General features: G+C 35.4%; 1 pseudogene; it reads left to right on the top strand.

The window, feature by feature from the left end:
• On the top strand, nucleotides 2,929-5,002 carry LOC18787943 (annotated as a pseudogene).

The following is a 10,540-nucleotide window of genomic DNA, read 5'->3' as shown; positions in this document are numbered from 1 at the left end:
TTTTTAAAACTATTTAAAATTTTGTTCTTAAAATTTTTCACGTAAGCCTTGTACCAAGGGATATGCACTAAAAACCAACTCCACTAAATAAATTTTTGTGTCAATTTGTTGCACGTTGGAGTATATATACAGTTGTTATAATATTAATATAAATTATGTAAAATAAAAAAATTTAGGGGGTCCTCAAAAATCAAGGGCCCTGTGCATTGGGGCCACTTGCACTATTTCAGGGCCGCCCTTTCTTACTAGTTGGGTTAATCTTAATTATCTCATATATGGGAAGATAGTAGGGAGCTCAAGAGAGACCTATGTGCACTATGTTCTAACATGGCTTACAAACTGCTCGGGTTACGTGACTTGGTATGACTATTGTATGAATCTAGATGGTTGTTCCTCATTGTTTGAACCTCATTGGAGCTCTTCATTTATGTAGATGGACACTTATCTAAATTGTAATCCAATGTTAAAACAAACTATGGATTTATGCATAGTTTATTCATTCTAATCAACATTTTATTTTCAAACTTTTCATTAACACGCATTACATACCACTTATATTTCATCATACGTATATCTTATTATTAGTAAATTTTGAGTTTTATTTGTTCAATACATTCATTGATAATGTACATAACATTTATGAAAGTTTTATACTAAAATTATGTGTTTCAATGCCTATATCTGTCTTCTTCTTTTTTCGATACCTAAGACGATAACAATATATCCCCCAAAATATCCGTAAATTGGAGGCCCGATATTATTTGCATGGCTGATATTTTAATCCTTGGCCTTACCTCTGTGAGATGAATAAATTGGATTCAGGTCTCGAGTAAATAGCTTAGATTTACAGTATGGCTCTCAATTGCAATGTTAAACCCTACATTAGTTATATCCATTTTATTTTTTTGGTCTAAATATAATATAGATAGTCTAATTATTCTTTTCTATGGGTATCTATACATTATTGTATAATATTTTAATTTATTTTAGTCAAATATAATATTTTAATGAGTATATAGTATATGTAACAAATAAAAAAGAGAACCAGTTTTTTTTGCGAAGAAAAATGGAGAACCAGTTAATCGGTCACTTATTTTGAGCGATAAGATTATTAGTGATACTTATGGATGGTATGTTGATATTTAAGGGGTTTTTTTAATTAATTTAAATTATATGCTTATTAGGCTTTAGGGTCTCAGTTATAAAGTGTAATAGCGATTTCTTATACTTATTCGACTTTAGAATGTAAGTTACAAATTCAATTGCGATATGAGTAATGTGTAATTGAACGTAATTTGTGTCGTTAGCATTTGTATTGACAACCATGCAATTTCCAAATAGTGGAAGGAATTTCAAAAAGACTACGCCTTTGTCGATGTTTCAATTGTTTAGACAATTGCATATAAAATTTCAAAACATACCTATGAACTTACATGTAATTACTCATACTAATTGGATAATTGTAAAAAGCCCATGCAATTGCACATACCATGACGCAAAAAAAAAAAAAAAAAGCTAACCCATCCCCTCCTTCCCTTCCCGACACCTCTCCCCCTCCCCCATTCCCTCAGCTCCCTCCCTCCCTCCCTCCCTCCCTCTCTCTCTCTCTCTCTCTCTCTCTCTCTCTCTCTCTCTCTCTCTCTTCCCGTCTAAAAGAAACACAAACATCAAAAATCAATCAAACCAAGACATCAAGAATCAAACACAGCTCCATCAAACCCAAACATGAAAAATCAATTAAACCCAAAAATCAATCAAACCCATCCCAGCTTCTCCATTTTTCACATATTTCGGAGGAGAAGGAAGTTTTCATCAGTTCATGACTGCAACTTTGTGTGCATCTGCTCCATTTGGATTTAGTAGAAGGGCAGCAACTAGAGATTTAGTACAAGCCATAATAAATAATAATTGAAGTTTAATGAATCAAAGGTGAATCAGATTTGGGAAAATAGAAGAAATCAAATAAATTTGGGATTTCTAAGAAGAGGTTCTCAAGATTTAAGCATGTGAATAAGAGAAATCAAACATGATACTATGTTAGAATTGAGCCAAACAGAAAGAAAATGAACTAGAGAGAAGGGTAGGTGAGGTATTTGGAAGAAGAAGAAGGGGAAGGAGTGTCGTGAAGGAGGTGCGTCAATTTTTCCCCTTGCTTTTACCTGTTAACCAACACAACCGTTTTCCTTTGTTTTAAAAACACCCCCATGTGAGTGGCTGTACCGGTACAGCTGATGTACCACAGAAGGACTCGTGAATTTGAGCCTTGAAACTTCAAAATAATAGTTATTGATCTTAATGGCTAAGAAATGACAACTTCAGTGACTTTATCGGAGAGATGTGGAAATGCTGATTTGGTTTTTTTAATTATTGTTTTAACTTCTCATCTCAAAGAATTGGGAGGGGTTCAGCGGTGGGGGGGGGGCCTTCACACAAGGAACTTTTCTAAATATTCCTTGCTCCCATTTTATGGAACTTTTCAAGTTAGCTAATACTTCTTCCCTTTTACGCAATTTGTCATCATCTAATTAACAGAGATACATACAGCTTTACTCATCTTATATTTAGATTTTGAATTTCCATTGCAGTGGTAGGTTTCTTGCAAGGTTTGAAATCATATCTCCTTGAACTTTTGGGTATGCTACATTTTTTTTTTTCATCTTTCCTTTGTTCTCCATTAATTGTTTTATCAATAAATTTTTTCATGAATTAGTGGTATGACATGTTTTTTTCAATGCCTACCTAGGAATCAACCGCATACGCGAAATAAAACAGGCCCACATTCAATCATTTGAACTCCTACATCACATGTGTGAAGTGATAAAACATCGACATGGCCATGATTTTCTACTTCCAGCAATTTTCACAGCTATCGAGCAAGGGATGTTTGAGTTTACTAACAGTGTATTTGCAAGCAATTTTCACAGTCTAATGAAATGGGAAGGAACCCCCTTATGTATGCAACGGAATGTCGCCAAGAAAAAAATTTATAGCCTTATTTATAGATTCGATAAAAGAAAAAGAACATTGATTGCAACTTTGGCAGATACGTCTGACAATTGCTTGCTACATGTGGCCGGGATGCTATGCCCATTGGCGAAGCTCGATAATATCTCAGGTGCAGCTTTGCAAATGCAGAGAGAAGTGCAATGGTTTAAGGTCAGAACATATTCTATATAATTCAGAGTTTATATATATATATATATATAGTTTTTTTCTCTCTCTTATGATTTAGCTTTTCTATATATGCCCTTCTAAAGACCTATTTTTTTTGTAAATTGTGGGAATCATCGGCTGTGGGCGCACTCTATAGTAATTTGTTAATCGGCAGCATGGTCTGCTTTCAATTACAGCTCAAAGGTCATTCTGCTATAAACTAGCTAAAATAATAAATCACTAAGGCATCTAACATTACATGTCATATGTATATATACTGTGAACATTTTGTTTTTCTTTTCCATACTGAATATGACTTTTCATACATTATTTGTGTAAAACAAATAGACCGATACTGTGTATTTGCATTATATTGCATCTGCAAATAGACGTATACTATCTTTGAAAAATTAAAGAAAATCTTAGTTAATTTATACTTTTTTCAACTTATACAAATTGTAACATAGATGAAAATAAATTGTTTAGGCTGAAATGAGTCATTTCATGTATTGAGTGGAGATCAAGTTTTTCTTAGAAAAAGTGGAAGAGCATCTACAATCATGCTCTTTATTTTTTAGTTAAAATTTATCTAAACACATATAAAAGTTATTTTAAAAACTCTCTATAAAAATTGTAACTCCAATTATACTCTCTAGTTTAGGGAGTCATAAATGCTATAATTATTTCTTAATTGGTTTATTTCTATAAAAAAAAATTAACATAAAAAATAATTGGCATTAATTAAAGGTTTAAAATATTCATAAAATAACACAGCATTAAATTATAGGAAGCCACTAGGAGTCCTTTCTCTCTCCTCATATTTAAGAACTCCTAGAAGTCTATCTATTTTAGCAAGCGGATAAAGGGAGCATGGTTGGAGTTTTATTTTTCCAATTCCTCCCTAAAATTTGTGCAAGAATGTCATTTAGGAAGCCCATTGTGAATGCTCTAAAAACGTGGTCAGCACAGTTACATTTAGTAATTTATTCATTCCAATATTGAAAACTAATGCATCAAACGCATTTTCTTATCGAAAACTAGAGCAAAATAGCACGAGTTAAACTATAACCTTATAATAGAAACTTCAAGTGCAGAAAGAAAAGAAAAATTGGAATAAAGGTCGGCCATAAGATGTCTTATTCAACTTACTTTACGGTCAGCTTGCTAGTCTTCTTGTTACCTCTGCTCTCTAATGGTTTGGATTATTTGAAAAATAGAGTAATAATCTTTTACTCATATGAATATTTTTGTTCAACAAAAATGTAGGAGGTCGAGGATCTTGGAATACCCAGATTAAAGAATCTAATAATTGCGACGGTATGACACCGCGTGAGCTGTTTACAAAGAACCACAAGGAATTGGTGAAGGAAGGAGAAAGATGGATGAAAGGAACTGCATCTTCATGTACAGTTGTAGGTGCTCTCATTATTACCATCATGGTTGCTGCAGCATTCACAATTCCCGGTGGAAACAATGGACAAACAGGCTTCCCAATATTCCTACATAAAAAGTTGTTTACAGCATTTATAGTTTCAGATGCTGTATTCCTCTTTTCTTCCACAACTTCGGTGTTGATGTTTTTGGGAATCCTTACATCACGTTATGCAGAAGATGATTTCCTTAAATCCTTACCAACAAAGATGATAATAGGCCTTTCCACCTTATTCATCTCTATTGCCACCATGATGGTTGCCTTTTCTTCCGCCCTTTTCATTATGATCCATGAACAGTCGTGGATTGTGTTCCAGTCACATTATTTATTTGGATGCAATTTCCTCTTCTAGTTGAGATGTACATTTCTACTTATGGATGAGGAATATTTGACAGGAAAGTGAAATCAAGGGCATAAATTCTTCTACTTGGGAGTGGAATATTTGATAGGAAACTGAAATCATGGACTTAACTTCTTGATGGTACGTGTAAGTGTTAATGTATAACTTTCGTAATGTTGTAAACTTCTAAGAAGCTTGTATGCATTGTCCATGCCATGTATGTGTTTGGCATCCTATAATAAAATTGAAAGTTCAATATCTATTTTACTTGTTCTTGTGAATTCAGATATAATTCAGATATAATTGTTGGATAAGCTTTTGCTTCGCTCCCTTCACCTCCCCTCCCCATATCCCTGATAATATGTTGTGATTCTTGGTGAAGATAAGCTTTTGACTTTGTTTTGGGCTCTGCTCATTTCCCACATCGATCAACGGAGAGGGGGTGATGTGCCTTATATGTACATGTCCACCTCCATCTAGCACGAGGCCTTTTAGAAGCTCACTGGCTTCGGAGTCATGGAAACTCCGAAGTTAAGCGAGTTGGGCCTAGAACAATCTCAAATGGGTGACCCACTGGGAAGTTAGATTAAGGACCCGGTCTAAATCATACAACAATCCAAAACGGGTTCCAAAACTGTCTTGATCACAACCACATTTCAACAACACTCACTTAGCCAAATGGGAAAACAAAAAAAACTTTAGTTCGTGACTGCACCCGGGTAAGACTCCAGGCTACCTACGTACCCTTACTGAGAGATCAAGCCACACGTAGTTCTTCCTACAAAATCCTCGTTCCAATAACATGCAATAAATTACAGCAATACAAAATAATAAATTCTAAAATTTACCCCTTTCCCTTTTCTTTAAATTACATAATACTAAACATAATGCTTTTTTCCTCTCCCTGTTATTTTACTGCACGCTGGAACTTCCAACGCCACGCGTAGTAAAATAACGATAACCCATGTACACGGATCTTTTACCACACGCTGAATAATCCAACGCCATGTGTGGTAAGGTAGCCAATATTTCAATGAGCCCACACGCCGGAAATTTCCAACGCCACGTGTGGAAAATCCATTATCACATGCCAGAATTCTCCAAAGCCACGTGTGATAATCCATAACAAATCACAGGGTCTCACACGCCGCAATATGCCAACGCCACGTGTGAGACCAGATAATCACATATTCTTCCCACACGCAGGAAAATTTCCAACGCCACGTGTGGGAAGTCTAGTAACCGGGGGATGGTACTCAACATAGTGTAATTATATAATTCCATATTCATCAACATTATTCATTTGCCCAAGTCACCATAGTTCAAACCAAAGATTTATCATAAGTAAACATTTGCATATCGTCAACATAATACCGTCACTATAATAAATCAAGGTTTCAAAACTCAACATCAACAAAATTTATATCAAAATCACACTAACATATTATAAATATATTTAAATTTCCCAAATTTTCATTCAAACTATATTTCATGCATATTCATTTAATTACTGAACATAATACACGTTTTAAAACAAAATTCAAGAATTTCTAGAATATACTATAAAACAAACTCCTAATCCCAACATAATTAGAACAACTCAAATAATGGTCAAGACTCGCTTACATGGTCATTCTAGTACATCTCGAAGGGTAAAACTACCTCGAAAGACTCATGGTCAACCGAGTGGTCTAACTACCCAAACTTAGTCAATTGGGCCCGTGGGGCCCACGACCTCCGATTTTCGATCCGAAAGTTTATATGGGTTCCACAAGGTTTATGATACATGTCCTGTAAGTTCGGTCCGGATCGGACAGTCTGATTGCTCACGATCACACGATCGGACGGTTATCGTAAAACGCAAATTTTAAGTTATTGAATCAGAACATCCAGGGCTCCGATTCACGATTTGCGAATTCCTACACGATCCTAGGAATGCCTAAATCAACATATATTAAATTGGAGTCGATCCAACGGTCCGAACATATTGAACCCAGATAATGCCTAATATGCGATATCTGATCGACGATTAAACGATCTCCAAATTTATATCCGAGCATACTGCCGTGCTCAAGACGACATGAAGAGCATTTTAGGAGCCTAAGACCAGCCAAATAATTGCCCACGCGCCGCCACACATGCCGACAGCACGTGAGTGCCCAAAGCGATTTCGGCCGTCGGAAAATCTCCAAACCGCCGGGCAAAACTTATACATACATGATCAGAACCAAGAGTGGACACTACTACAAAAAGTGAAAAAGACGACCAGAAAACAACGACGGTCTAAGTGAAAACCGTCGTGGTTTATAAAAAGACGACGGTTCTAAAAACACCGTCGTGTAATACAACCTTAGACAACTAAAAAATGGAGATTCAAATGGCTGTTCAAAAACAACGACGTACATAATTAAACAACCGACGTCTATTTGAAACAGATTTCCGCTGTGTAAAATCGATGCCAACAAAGAACGGCAGAAGTTATGAATCGACCGACGTAGAAAGTAAAGACGACGATTTCAATAAAAACTGCCGTTTTTACTCATAAAATAACACGACGAGGTTTTCGTATAAGACGCCGTATAATTACAAACAAATCCACGGCTTTAAAATACAAAATATAGCCGTATTAAATTAATTTACAACGACGGAAAATATAAATATATCGACGTCATTCTCGTATAGTTCTACGACGTTATCTTTAAATCGTACAATAAAATTTAACGTCGTATTTATTCATTTTATACGTCGTACCTTTAATTTTAACGGTCGTCTTAATAAGAATTTTTGTTAACAATTTTTTTCTTTGATTTTCTTATCCTACGTCGGTAGATCTACTTAATGACAAGAATTGAAATAACCACGACGGTTTATATAGAATACCGCCGACATAATCAGATTTGTCTGAGATCCCAAGGGTTACGAAATCTTACCAGATGGAACTCTGTTCCACATCATAATCTTAACAGATGACACAGATTTGCAAATATTGCGTCGTGTTAGTTTACAAATTCTAGAACATTAATTTCCCTCATTTTAAATTTCCTCGGGAAAGAAAAATCTATTTATCACGCTTTGTAATTGAAAACTAAAACTGAAAGAATACGGGAAAAAAAACTCTATTTATAATTTAAAAATAAAATCCACGTCGGTTGTAGTACACTTAACGACGTTTAACAAAATAATCTACGTCGGTAATTATAAATCTACCGCCATCTTACCTTAATATAGACGACGAGAAAAGACGACGGTAGAACAGAAAACCGCCGTTGTTTCAGTTTCTTTAACAGTTTGGTCCTTTATCTTTCTGCAGGACTTGTATAGTTCAAAGCATTGACAATGTCTTCATCATATCTCCCAGCAACTACTGATTCAATTGCTCATGCTTTAGAGGCCATCTGAAGCTATTTCTATTCTTTATCGCATTCTTGAAACCCATCTTCTTCTTCTGAAGCTCTACGGATAAAGGAAGAGGCTATCACAAATCCGACGGATCTTCTTAGGCAATAAAATCAAGCAGAGGATCAGGCACATCTGATCTTCAGATTTCCCTGAGAAGCGAACTTTCCTTCGACAGCAAGTGGAGGCCAGGCTTGCATCTCTTTTGATGGAAAGCAAGGAGTATTCAGAAGCACTAAGTGTCCTATCAGGCTTGATCAAGGAAGTGAGAAGGCTAGTTGACAAGCTTCTTCTTGTGGACATATATTTGATGCGAGTAAGCTCAATTTCTCTTTGAGAAAGACATCCAAATTATTGTCTTTGAGACGTGAGAGACTGAGAGAGGAAGAACTTGGAACCTTAAATGTAAACCGAAAATGAATGAAAGCGACAAATTTATAGAATAAATTTTTAAAACGAACGGCGGTCCTTACAAAAAAACCGCCGTTTAAATTGTAAAATCAACGTCGGTATTATCGACGTATATTACAGAAATCCACTTCGGTAAATTAATAAAAACGACGTGTTAAATAATCTACCATGACGCGAGTTATTACTTATGTACTTTAATTTTTGAGTTTACTACGACGGTACCTACAACACTACTGTCGTATTTATTTACCACGTCCGAAGTTAAATGTACCGTCGTATTTTGTAATTTATACGTCTTAGTTATATGTAACCGCCGTATTATTTTTTTGAAATGGTTTTATATGTAAGCAACTTTTCGTCTACCTGACATACACATGCGCTGTTTCCAAACCCGATTAAAAAGTTCAATCTCCCAGAGAAAACTTTTAGACTTTTTTCCTTGTCAGAGCACTGTCAGAGTATCTCATCGTCTTCCTCTCGTCTTCTTTGTCGTCTCTGAACTTAAACATAATCTTCCTCTGGCTTTCATTGCACGCAAAAGGTAAGCTTTCATTTTCACTATTTTGGTTGCTGTTTTGCATGCTCATACGTTTTTTGTTTGAAAAATCTTTTTACCTTTTTTCTGGCCAAAATCATTTTACTTCTTTCCAAGTTCGATAAAATATACAGACAAAGAGGGAAAGTTTCCAACTTTGAAGACAACTACCTCAACTAAATAAGACGACGGTAGCTTCTTATGTACGTGGTTAAATATGTAGACCACGACGGTTCGTCAGTCGTTCTAGCGTCGTCTGAAAATTGACAAAGTTGTTTTTAAAATTATAGTCTTTTTTTTATTTGCTTGTTTAACTGCAGGTTTGATTTCTCTGAACAATGGTTTTTGTTTTTCCCTAATTTGATAAAATATAAAGAAAAAGAAAGTAGGGTTGGTATCTAATATAGACGACAATATCTTATTATTTTACGTCGTGTGAATGTTAATACCACGACGTCATATTAAAATACCGTCGTCTATATAAGATTCCAAAACTTTCTTTCTTGGCCTTGTATTTTATCAAATTAGAAAACAAAAACCATGGTTTAGAAAAATCAAATCTGCAATCAAACATTCACAGAGAAAGAAAGAAGGGTTTTGGATCCTTATATAGACGATGGTATATTACGACTGACGTCGTGTGAACATCAATACCACGACGTTATATAAATATTTCGTCGTGTATAGTTAATTATCACGTCGTTTATAGTTAATTATTTCGTCGTTGTTTAATTACCTTGGTTTTAAACATTTATTACGTCTGAGATTATTTCATTGCGTCGTTTAAAATCATATCATACGTCGTATTTTATTAATAACTGTCGTTTGTGTTCTTAATCTTTTCCTGAAATATTTTCACTTGCAGTTTTGTCTGTAAAAATGGTTTCTCACCAAGACCAAAGTAAGGATTCTGGCTCCAAGAAAAATGGAGGTAAGGACCTTGGAATGGTACCTCCTCAAGTGAAGCCTTCGAAGAAGATGAAGTTTGCTTCATCATCTGCTGAGACAGAACGAACCAGCACGACAACAATCTCTGATGATTCAAAGTCTGGTCGAGGTATGAGCACAATGCCTCGTGTTGTGAAGAGAAAACTTCAGAAACTGAGGCCAATTGTTGAGTACAATAAAAGGGGGAAAGGAATTGGCCAAGCACATAGTGAGATGCAGTCCTACATTGGTGTGTTGGCACGCTCCAGAGTTCCACTTGTGGACATGAAATGGGCTCAAATCCCCAAGGATATAAAGGAGCAGATTTGGGAAGCAGTTGACCTTG

The sequence above is a fragment of the Prunus persica genome, chromosome G2 (assembly GCF_000346465.2).
Source record: "Prunus persica cultivar Lovell chromosome G2, Prunus_persica_NCBIv2, whole genome shotgun sequence".
Lineage (NCBI taxonomy): Eukaryota > Viridiplantae > Streptophyta > Magnoliopsida > Rosales > Rosaceae > Prunus > Prunus persica.
The sequence above is the reverse complement of the archived record's forward strand: the minus strand, read 5'-3'. Positions and strand labels throughout refer to the sequence as shown.